At 28.9% G+C, this 13,435-nt stretch overlaps 1 non-coding gene across 1 annotated transcript; it reads left to right on the plus strand.

Annotated features, from left to right (window-relative positions):
• Positions 1 to 306: 306 nt before the first annotated feature.
• On the plus strand, positions 307 to 377 carry TRNAC-GCA. Its single transcript has one exon. It is a non-coding gene; the product is annotated as a tRNA-Cys (tRNA).
• The last annotated feature ends 13,058 nt before the right edge of the window (positions 378 to 13,435 follow it).

Consider the following 13,435-nt stretch of genomic DNA (forward strand, 5'->3'; position numbering starts at 1 on the left):
TTCATAACATAGTGGTAGAGCATTTAAGAGCAAATATAGAGGTAGCCAGTTTGAACTTGGTTGAGCCATTTTTATATAATCTTTGGATCTATATTTACCTCACTTTTATATATTTTGAGTTTTACTTTTAGAAATTTGGTCAACCAATCATTGAAAATAAATATAAAAATTTACATCATAATAAATTTCAATTCCAACATATATATCTTTTAATTTGTGAATTTCCATAACTCAATTGCAGAACATTTGACTAAAAATATTGACATCACCAGCGGACACCAAGTTAGATCCTTTTTAATAATAAAAGGGTCCATAGCTCAGTGGTAGAGCATTTGACTGCAGATCAAGAGGTCACCGGTTCGAACCGGTTGGGCCCTTTTTATATAATCTTAACATCATACTTATCTCATTTTTATGTATTTTCAAATCTTATTTTAAATAGATTTGAACCTAGTATCCCTCTTTAAATTAATCTTCAAATCTATATTTACCTCTATTTTATATTTATAATTTAAAAATCAACATAGATAAACCTATTTGGACCATTTTTATTCAATAATTTAACAACGGTGAAGTTGTCAAATAATCTTTCAATCTATATTTAACTCATTTATGAATTTTTAATTCATTTTTAGGAACTTTGTCAATCCATCATTAAAATACATATAAAACTTCTTTTAAAAATGATATTGAATTCCTTCTCATCTCTAATTTAATTATTAAATATCCATATCTTATTTATGTCCTTTTAAAAATGATATTGAATTCCTTCTCATCTCTAATTTAATTATTAAATATCCATATCTTATTAGTAAAGCATTTAAGTGCACATTAAAAGTAACTAGTTTGAACTTGGTTTGAGCAATTCTTATATAATCTTTGTATCTATATTAACTTCACTTTAATGTATTTATAATAATATTTTTTTAGTAAATTCTTAACCCATAATTGTTAAATCACATAGAGAAACCTAGTTTGACCACTTTTATTCAATAATTTAACGACAATAAGGTTATAAAATAATGGGCAAATTACTTGAGCGGCCCTCTAATAATCTTTTTATCTATATTTACCTCATTTTTATGAATTTTCAATACTTTTTTAGGAACTTTGTCAAGTCATCTTTGAAAAAAACATAAAACTTTTTCATAAAATGATATTTAATTCCTTCATTTATCTTGTCTAATTAGTAATGATTCGTAACCTAGTGGTAGAGGATTTAAGCGCAAATATAGATGTAGCCAGTTTGAACTTGGTTGAGCCATTTTTATATAATCTTTGGATCTATATTTACCTCACTTTTATATATTTTGAGTTTTACTTTTAGAAATTTGGTCAACCAATCATTCAAAATAAACATAAAAATTTACATCATAATAAATTTCAATTCCAACATATATCTCTTTTAATTTGTGAATTTCCATAACTCAATTGTAGAGCATTTGACTACAAATTATGACATCACCAGCGGACACCTAGTTAGACCGTTTTAATAATAAAATGGTCCATAGCTCAGTGGTAGAGTATTTGACTGCAGATCAAGAGGTCACCGATTCAAACCTGGTTGGGCTGTTTTTATATAATCTTCACATCATACTTACCTCATTTTTATGTATTTTCAAATCTTATTTTAAATAGATTTGAACCTAGCATCCCTCTTTAAATTAATCTTCACATCTATATTTACCTCTATTTCATATTTATAATTTAAAAATCAACATAGATAAACCTATTTAGACAATTTTTATTCAATAATTTAACAATGGTGAAGTTGTCAAATAATCTTTCAATCTATATTTCCCTCATTTTTAAGAATTTTTAATTCATTTTTATGAACTTTGTCAAGCCATCATTAAAATTAACATAAAACTTCTTTTAAAAATGATATTGAATTCATTCTCCTCTAATTTAATTAGCAAATATCCATAACTTATTAGTAAAGCATTTAATTTAAGTGCACATCAAAAAGTAACTAATTTGAACTTAGGTGAGTCCTTTTTATATAATCTTTGGATCTATATTAATATCCTTTAATGTATTTATAATAATTATTTTTAGTAAATTTGTAACCCATAATTGTTAAATCAACATAGAGAAACCTAGTTGAACATTTTTATTCTATAATTTAACAACAATAAGTTTATAAAACAATATTTTGATCTATATTTACCATATTTTTATGAATTTTCAATTCATTTTTAGGAACTTTGTCAAGTCATTATTGAAATAAACATAAAACTTCTTAAAATGATACTGAATTCCTTCCTATGTCTTGTTTAGTTAGTAAAGTTCCATAATTTAGTGGTAAACATTTTTAGTACAAATCAAGAAGTAGTTAGTTTGAATTTGGTTGAGCCATTTTTATATAATCTTTGGATCTATATTTACCTCACTTTTATATATTTAGAGTTTTACTTTTAGAAATTTCGTCAACCAATCATTTAAAATCAACATAAAAATTTACCTCATAATGAATTTCAATTCCTAACATATCTCTATTTTAATTTGTAAAATTCCATAACTCAATGGAAGAGAATTTACTACAAATTATGACATCACCAGCGGATACCTATTTAAACCATTTTTAATAATCTACTGAGCTAACATTAGTTCAGTGGTAGAGAATTCGACTGCAGATGTCACCTGTTTGAACCGGTTGTTGGGCCCTTTTTATGTAAACTTCATATATTACTTACCTTTTTATGTATTTTCAAATCTTCTTTGAAATAGATTTGAACCTAGTAGCCCTCTTTAAATAATTTTCACATCTATATTTACATCTCTTTTAAATTTATAATTTAAAAATAAACATAGATAAACCCAGTTGGTCTAATTTTATTCAAGAATTTAACAATGGTTAAGTTTACAAATAATCTTTCAATATATATTTACATCAATTTTAATAATTTTAATTCATTTTTATGAAGTTTGTCAAGCCATCATCTAAATAAACATAAAACTTCTTTTTAAAATTATATTGAATTCCTTCTCATTTCTAATTTAATTAGTAAATATCCATAACATATTAGTAAAGCATTTAAGTGCACAACAAAAGTAACTAGTTTGAAATTGGTTGTGACATAATTATTATATGTAATATCATGTTGAATATAGTTGAATTTATATAATTTGATATTGTAAGGTAGAGTTGCATGTAAAGATGATATCATCCAATATTAGGTAATATTATATGACAAATATGATATAGTTGAATTTAGAATAGTTTAGATATAGAAGATCAGTACTTGAATTTAGAATTTGTTATGATAAATATGATATAGTTGAATATAGATAAGTTTAGATATAGATGATCAATACTTGAATTTAGAATTTGTTTGGGTTAATTTTTTGTCAACCAATTTGCTTGTTTATCATTATCAAATGTTGTTGGAGAATGCACCATGATGGGTAGGTTGGGGATGCAAATGATGTAAGAAAATACAATAAATAATGTGTTTTAATAGTGTTGATAATGATATAGATTAATTTCATTATAGATTAATTTTCTAAATATGTACAGGTATTACTGAAATGCGAATTTACCATGCCATTGATGATCTTTTTAGACTGTGTTAGTGGATTTTGTTAAGAATTGATGTATTGTTAATTAATATGTATTGATATTTTTTTGCATATTATATATATAGGGAACAATTTCAAAATTATGTTTTTCAATAGTTTTGAATAAAATGAAGAAATTTATAAATGGTTTTGCAAATTTAATTTACTTATTTCGAATAATATAGTGAAAAATGGTTGATATCTAATATTGTGAATAATATATCGGAAATATTAAACTATGTTATTGCAAATATCGAGAGATATGTGTATATCTTTTGGTATTACCATTCAAAACCGAAAGATAATTGATAAACTTTCGGTATTAACTTCTTCATTTTTTCTATTTAATTGGTGTTTCGCTTTCTAATAATCTTTTCTAAACTCCTAACTAAGCTAATCAAGTGTGTATTATTTTTTAGTATTAGAATTATGTTTAATTTACAAGTGTATGATTGGGTAATTGGTTATATAAAGAAGTGTATGTTTTTGTTTGAATATAATAAGGACGTGTGTAGAGTTTGATTATAATAAGGATGTGTTTGATGATAAGATGTTTAAAAATAGATGAATGTGTGATGATATTTTAAGTTAAAAAATATAAGGTTAAAACCGAAAGATTTAAGTATATCTTTCAATAATAGAGGTCAAAACCGAGAGATATACACAATTCTCACGATTTTCCCTTTTTATAATATTTGTGTAATCTATCAAAACCGAGAGATATGTGTAAATCTCTTGGTAATAGTAATAACCAAGACCGAGTGATATATCCAAATTTCTTGGCAATAGGAAATGATCAAAACCGAGAGATATTTAGAAATCTCTCGGTAACAATGTAAGGATATTACCGAGAGAGATGTGTAAAACTCACGATAATAACCTTTTTAATTAACCAAACCTTTTTTTTTTCCGATTACTTCTAGCCGCCTTGATCGCTCTCTTCCCGATCGACCCTCTATAGACAGACCGATGACGCCCACGAACCGACGAAGTCGATCTCCTCTCGCTGTGCCGATTCTTCGACGTCCCTCCTCTTGCCGCCTCACTTGGAGCTCCTCTCGCTGCTTCAAGGTAAGGTTAGATTTATATATATGTTAGATTTAGGTTATATATATATATATATATATATATATATATATATATATATATATTAGATTTAGGATATATATATATTATATTTATAGTTAATTTTGTTAGAATTTTGGTTAGATTCATATAAGCTAGATTTAGGTTAGATTTATATGTGTTAAATTTAGGTTGATTTTGTTAGAATTTTGGTTATATTCATATATTTTATATTTAGTTTAGAGTTATATATGTTAGATTTAGGTTTATTTTGTTAGAATTTTGGTTCGATTCATATATATTATATTTAGGTTAAAGTTATATATGTTAGATTTAGGTTTGATTTATACTTTGAGTCTCAAGATTGTTGAAATTATCTATTCTAAAGACTTCAAACTTTAAATATGCTAACCTTGTGTTTAGGTTGTTGTATTAAACTTGAAATATGTTAATATGGTAAAATTGTTGATACAAGCTTGTGAAATATGCTAACATTGTCTTAGGTCGTTGTATTAATTAGGATTTCATTAAAATCGACTCACATTTTAGGCTATATATATATATATATATATATATGAAGAATAGGGAAATGGAAGCCTAATTTATATTTAGATAATGCTAAGTAAATATTAATAGGGTTTTTTCCATCTTATTAGAAAGATGGAAGTACCCATTAAAACTTGGATAAACTTACATCAAGATCATCCAGAATACGAGGAAGGGTTGACAAATTCATCGAGTTTGCAGTGAGTAGTACAAGAAGACAAAAAGTGAAATGCCCTTGCGTGAAATGCTTAAAAAAATGTGTTTATAATTTCTTGAGGAATCTAATGGTTTTTGCTCAAATATTGGAGGTTGTGTAAATTTGGAAGAGAAGAATATTATGGGAATAAAGAGTCATGATTTTCACATTTTATTGGAATATCTTATTCATTTAGAAACCCGTGGATTACTTCCAGATCATGTGTATGATGCTATAATAAATTTGTACCGGTTCTTTTGTTCGTTGTGCTCCAAAGAGTTGATTGTAGTGGACCTCGAACAATTGTACTTGGATATTATAACGACACTTCGCAAAATTTGAAATAATTTTCCCACCATCAATCTTCGACATCATGATGCATCTCCCGGTTCACTTATCATTTGAGCCTTTGTTTGGGGGGCTGTCCAGTATCGATGAATGTATCTGATAGAACATTACATGGGTACAATGAAAAGATAATGGCAGAATAAAAACCACCCCGAAGCCTCAATAAACGAGAGCTTTCTTGTAAATGAGAGTATTAGCTTATGTGCCAGATATTTGGAGGAGGAAGACCAAGAACATGCACAAACTTCAATCTCGAGCATTTCAATATTTTCATCGTTTAAAGACCTATCCAATGGAAAAATATACAACTTGGATTATAGCAATCGAGTGACAGTTCATTCATATATTTTGAAAACGTATCCCAAAGAAGAACCTTTTTACATGTAAGATTCAATATTTGTTTGTTATAGTACGTCTTATTAATTAGCATTAAAGAGTATGTTATTTAATATTTGATCTATTTACAACGAGTATATGCAGGATTGCAATAACAATGAGTCCCGTAGAGAAATATATGTCACCTATTTTAAGAATAGAGTGAGTAAATTCAGAACCATATCTTATAACTTTATTTTGATTTACAATTTACGAATGAATTTCTATAATGTATATATAGATCGCCCAATTAGCAAAAAATAACGATATATCAAGAGACCTTACGATCTTAGGAGAAGGTCAAACTATGTACTCATGTATGTACGTTTGGTGTAAAATAATCGGATACAAAATCTGTACAGAAAAACACAACAAAGGTTTGATCACTCAAAATAGAGGAGTGGTTGTGGAAGGGTACAACGGGTCAGATATTATGTCATACTACGTAGTTTTAACGAATATAATTCAAGTACAATATTTTTCTCACAAACGAGTTGTCGTATTCAAATGTAAGTGGTTTGATATATATTTGGGGGAACAAGGAGTGAAAGTGGATAAATATGGCTTCGTAAGTATCAATGTAAACCAGATTTTGAAAACATAAAGTCAGAACCCATATATATTGGCGAATCAAGCAAAACAAGTATTATATGCTCCTGATATGACATCACGACCTTATTGGAAGATTTTGACAAAAATAAATCAATGGTTTACAAATATCTAGTTAAGATTAATTAGATAGATTTATGTTTTTACTTTAATGTTCTTACTTTAATTATTCTTCAATTTATTAATGATATGTGTTTGCATGCAGGATGGATAGTGGTCGTAAGAAAACTTTTTAGAATAGTATACGGAAAATACCGAAGAAACTAGACAAGTCATTCCAGAACCTGCTTGCACAGGTAGATCACCTTAAGATCTGAGAAGAGTCTTCCTCTTCTAGAGACGTAGTGTATGTTTTGGTCCCGTTACCTATTACTAACCCAACAGGTGGTACACATAAGGATAAGGTTGAAGAGTTTATTAAGAGTATGTTTGCTGATCAAGAGTGTCAGGCGGAGGATTTAGAGGATCGGGAGGATGAGGATCATGAGCACTAGTCCACATATGACGCATGGACAGGAAACATTTTTACACGTATTTATTGTTTAAATTTATTTACACCTAATATTGAATTTGCTACTTTTGTAGAATCTTCTGTCCGGAAGAGACATTGGAAGAACAAGAATATCGCTCTATCGAGTAGGCCATTGGGGTCAAAGATTGATTTGACTTTCAGAGAGGTAGATGGGAGGCCCAATGGAGATGGTAGACGCATGTGGTCTAGACATTTGGGGTCGGTGGTGTGGGCCCCCTCAACCATCTCGCACCGTCTACTGAAGTGGAAAGCATTAAGTGTTGACCAATTGGATTCACTTTGGCTTGTTATGATAGTGATAAATTACTTATACATTTAAACATTCAAATTTTTTATAGAATTTGATTATTTTATTTTTCAAAATTCGTTCAAGAGTACAGATGGTAATATTGGTCAATATCGAGCGACCGGATTGGCACACGCCAAACAAATATTGGTTAGATGGCGCTCCGATTTGAACATTGATTATATTCTGGTTCATCATAGAAACGAGGCAGCAGTACTTACCAATCCTCCACGAGACTACAATCCAACTGATTGGGAATTCGTGTGTAGACACGATTACTTCACAAATAAATTTAAGGTACGGTTTCCTAATTAAAATAAAAACTGATAACACTTGATCTAACTTCATTTTTTATTTTAAATGTAGAGAAACGGTGGTATCAATGTTAAGAACAATAATTAATTGATATTCTACATCATACGGGAAGCAGACCATTTTCACAAGTGGAGGAAGATTTGTTATGTACATTATTTCAAATAACTTAATATAAAGAATGTTACTAATTTCATAAATCATTTATTTCAACAGGAGGATGAAATAGAACGGGCACCCACTGTCGTTGAAGTTTTCAAGAGGACTCATACCCCTAAATTTACAAAAGAAAACCCAACCTGTTCCCGGACGAACGAGCGTAAGAGAATATTGTAAGTTAAATGACTTTAATTGAAAATTTTATAACATTATATATAGCTTATATAAATGAAAATTAATTTCAAATGTGCAGGCAGAGATGGAAGAAGTAAGAAGCAACGAATCAGATATCTCCGACTATGAATTGATGGAGAAAGTGTTCGGATTCCAAATCCATGGGACAGTTATCGGTATGAGATCTTGCGTCTGACTCACACACTTTCGAGATTATCATCTGAGTGGCAACAATTCTCAACGACCCACTAATCGGTTATTGGAGGAGGAGAATTAAAAGCTTCGAGCGGAAGTGATAGAAATGGTGTCGATAGTGGAGGAAATCGAAAGGAATGATGTGGAAAGGGATGCGCAAATGGAGGAATATAAACAACAAGTTACATTCCTAATGAGGCAGTTTTGACCCCTAGTTAGTACATTGTAGTTGTTTATTTTGAACATTTATAAATGTTTTGGTTTGGCTGATAACAGGGTTTGGTTTAGAATTTTTGGAATGAGAATGATATTTTTGTTTATGAATGGTATTGTATATGTTTTGATTTGGCTAAACAGGTTTTGGTTGCGTAAAAAATGAACGGCCTATTTGAGCCATTTTCAGAGACAATACTAAGAGATAATAGATAATCTCTCGGAATTTTCTCTTGATACAATACCGAAAGTTTTTCAAATAACTTTCGATATTTCCCTCAAGGGAAAAAACGAAAGTTATATAGAAAACCTTCGGTATTGTTCCAAGAGAAAATTCTGTGAGATTATCTATTATCTCTCGATTTTTCTTACGAGGAAAAAACCGAAAGTTATTTGAAAAACTTTCGGTATTTTCCCTTAAGAAAAAATCGAGAGATGATCTATTGTCTATTAGTTTTTCATACGAGAGAAAAACTGAAAGACTTTCAAATAACTTTCGATTTTTCCCTCGTATGTAAAATCGAGATATGATCTATTATCTCTTGGGTTTTTCTCTTGGGACAATACCGAAAGATTTTCAAATAAATTTCAGTTTTCTCTCTAGTGTCTAAACCGAGAGAATTCGTAAATCTCTCGGTAAACACCCAATTAAATTTACCGAAAGCCGCTATACCGACGAATGCCGAGAATTCCTTAAATTTTCGGTATTAGTGTTATACCTACAAATATAGGGTTATTACCGAGAGATTATACTCTCGATGATGACCTTTTTCACTAGTGGTATTGTATCATTTTCAAATATTAAGCATTTGAATATAATTCAAATTGAGTATTGCAAACTCAAATGCGGATATATTTGCAAAAGTTAATTCAAACTAATCGCTTATATATATATATATATATATATATATATATATATATATATATATATATATATAATATAAAAGAATTAGATATTGAATTAATATATAATTACATAAATACTGAGACTTTTAATATAAATATTAACGTAAATGTTGTTGCAAAATATTTGTAACCAAGGTTAATTACAGTTTTACTGAATAAGGAATTTTTTACAGCCTTCTGTGTTTTAGTGCAAATCATATGGGAAGCAGTTTTGTACTCATGCAAATTTGGTATAATTATTGTTTTAGTTGCGAGTCTTTTGAATAATGCTAAGATAATGGCTAATGACCAATTTTAAATGAAATATTGTTGTAGAGCGTCTGTTGCAAATTAACAATTTTTTTTTTTAATTTAACTCTTTCATCATAGATGACTGTATGCAAAGCAATTTATCATAGTTGAGGCTTTTGCTTTTTTTTTTTATCAAGTTTTTAGTTTAGCGATCTATTGTTCATTCTTTTAACTCACTTTGATATACTCATATTTACTTATCAAATCTTATATCACAATGGTCCATATCTCACCAGTAAATCACTTTGGTTATAAATAACACATATAGGAGAATGAAATTAAAAATAAAATAAGATGTATAAACAAATAACTTAATATAAGCTAAATACATAAACTAAAATGTATCTAGAGTCAAAGATACATAGAAGTTGGCAACAACCCATGTTTGTAGGACCATAATGAGTAAACATAATAATAAAGATGTTTTATGACTCACAAAAGCCGCCTACGCCCGAAATGGACAAATGAAGAAGTGCAAATGTGTTAATTAATTCTTCACAATCTGATAAGTATGTCCGTAGAGTTACTTAAGGCTTGTTTGTTTCCCTGTTATTTCTAAAAAAAAGAAAAAGGAGAAAAGAGAAATTGAGTGTGTACTGACCGTCCCATGTTATGGGGGAGTGCAATGAACAATAAAGGGAATCTTTGTACTTTCTAATTGAGCACAACAATCTTGGGAGTCAAACAGTCACAAAAATGGTAGTGATTTTAAAATGGAGGGCCAAAATTGAATCTAAAACATCCCAATTGGATCTGTACCAGAAAATATAAATTTCTCACCGTTTTTATTAGTGGGGACTAATTCATGTTTCCCAGTCCTTTACTCTACCTAAGTATATTTTCACTCAAATAAATCATTATTTAATTGACACATATATATTATACTCTCTTATTTTACTATACAAGCATACAAAAGTTTTCATAAGTTTGATATACAAAATCATTCAATTTTTTTTTTAAATTAGCATCACACTATAGTAATAATCCACAATTTTAACTTAATACATTTTGAACACTTGAGTTACCCTAATCAGATTAAATCATATAATATTTTTATAAATTTGATGTATTAAAATTTCTATGATTTGTACAAGTTGCACCTTCTATAGATGCGTAGGCGCATAGCTAGAAGGACAAGGAAAAACATTAACTTTCTCAATTCTCAATTAAATTAAAGTTAACTTTCAATTGTTTTTTACCTCCTTTATGATTGCTCAATACATAATATTAAGTAAGATGATCTTCGAGTCAATATCAATGGTGTAATTATATCGTACAATCCATTTCATCCTTATCGTCCCCCGTGATTGTATTGTTATGGAGGTTTTCTCTCTTGTGAGTTTAAAGGTGTAAGGTATCAACTATCTTCTTTACACGGATGATCCATTTTGCATGATCAAGTTGTTCATACCTGATTTTAAAGCTTTGAAGAGAATCCTTATTCTTTTTCAGACATGTGTTGGTTTAAAGGTAAACATCTACAAATCTGAGGTCCGATCGTGACATTATGACTGCTTAAAAAGTGTTGTTTATTTGTATATTTGGAAATGTTGCTGCCCTAATTGACCATAGGCTTATGCAAAAACATGTGTACGGATCCCCATACTCTAGTTGGTATATGAAGCATGGTTAAGTGAAGCATTTCAAATGGCGGCATCGGGATTTGAGATATCATGTCGTTCAATAAGGCTTTGTTGTCCAAATGGTGTTGAAGATTTAGTTTGTTGATCCAGGCTATGTATGTGACTGATTAGACTAAGTAGCTAGTTCGATAGATCTATACATATCTCATATAGATCTTGTGTTAAGAAAGGAATTAGATCAAATTGTTAAGGGTGTGAATCTTTGTCAAATTGCTTCATTGGCACTATTTCAACTTTTATTGTATTTTTTCTTGTGGAAGTAGAAGTGGATTCTTGTGACCCCCCTTCCCAGGTCCAACCTTTTCTTATGGAATACTATTAATTATGGGATTCTAACTTTATTAAGACCAAGGTCATACTTGTATTCTCATACCTACATGTGAAGTTTGATTTACACAAGTGAAGTTCTCCATTATAGTGTATTTATATCTGTTTTAGTCTACCTAAAAAATGTTATAGAGTACCTAGTACCTCACGATTCCATTCAAAATTGTAAAGGTAAAATTTAAATTAATTATCTTCTATTTGGTAAAAAAACAAATTATGGGTCATGTATATCAATATTATTTTATAGATTCAAATAACTCACCTCCAATCATATATTATTTTATCAATGAAATTATTCAAAATATCAATATAAATATATATATTAATTACAAGTTTCTAGTGTCTAGAAAATGGTTTAATAGCGACGGTAGAAGTATTCGTAACTACTTAATGATAATGTGAAATATAAAAAAACATAGGGGCGAAAAGTAGTGTCGCTATTTTTCAAATTACAGCCATCAAGGTAAATTTCCACGGTAATCAGATCCGTCACTATATGTTCTTTTTCTAATCCTACTGTCGCTAAAATAAATATTTTAATTCAATTGTTATTCAAAGGTTGGAACTTGGATCGTTTTTATCCAACTGGACTAAAATTTTTAACATATTAGGCTTGAACTATCAAAAATTTTAGTAATTTAAGCATTTTCTCAAATTGACAAAATGTTCATAACATTATTTTAACGTATTATTTTTTGTTTTTTATAATTAATTTGAAACATTTATTGGAAGAATGATTTTTAAACTAAATATTTTTTCAAGATCTAATCACTACAATCTGTCCAAGATGGTTTGGATGACTAAAAAAGTATGGAGAAAATATTTAAGAAAATTCAAAGAAAGAGATTATTTTTTTATAAAATTTTAAAACAGAAAAGTGATTTATCAATTTCAACGTATGTGGGTTTAAATTGAATATTTGTTCAAGATATATAGGTTACCAACATTCCAATGCAATTTGAATGTATTAAAAATGTGTGTAGAAAGAGTTGGAAAAAATTAAAAGGAAAAAAATTGGTATTACTTTTTAAAAAATACGATAAATTAATTTACAAAAAAAATTACTACGATAAAATATTAAGACAAGTATTCTTTCGTCTAGGATAAACCTCAAATGGCTAAAATTGTGATAGGTCGTCCAACCTCGTATAGCACAATACAAAGTTCGAACCTTATTTGATAAAATCGACTCAAATTCGAGCCTCGAAATTATTTTTATATTATGATTTTTCTTTATAAATTATAGTAATTTTTAATAAAATAACAAATGTAAATATTTCCAATTAATATTAATAAAAACATTAAAAAAAATGCCTTCATAAAACACATATAAGAATGATTTTCATTTCAAATATATTGTATCAAAAATGTTATTTTGATAAACTTTAATTTACAATAAACAAGGGAATTAGTAATCAAATAAAATTGTTTCCTCTATAAATAGCTCATCATTCAACCAGCTTACAACCCACCCACAAACAACATTCTCCTTACCTATCTAGCTCCATTAAACCCCATTTTCTCTCTCGATCTCTCCCAATGGCCAGATCAGTGAACTCGAGTTTCATTTTAATGGTCTTACTTGTTTTGATGATCATCATAAGTTACTCTGAAGGAAGACAACTGAAAGAAGAAGGGAACAATAATAACAAATGGGCTGCCATTGGAGAAAAAGAGAACACCCAAACCAAGCTGGT

This window comes from Impatiens glandulifera, chromosome 1 (genome assembly GCF_907164915.1).
Source record: "Impatiens glandulifera chromosome 1, dImpGla2.1, whole genome shotgun sequence".
NCBI lineage: Eukaryota > Viridiplantae > Streptophyta > Magnoliopsida > Ericales > Balsaminaceae > Impatiens > Impatiens glandulifera.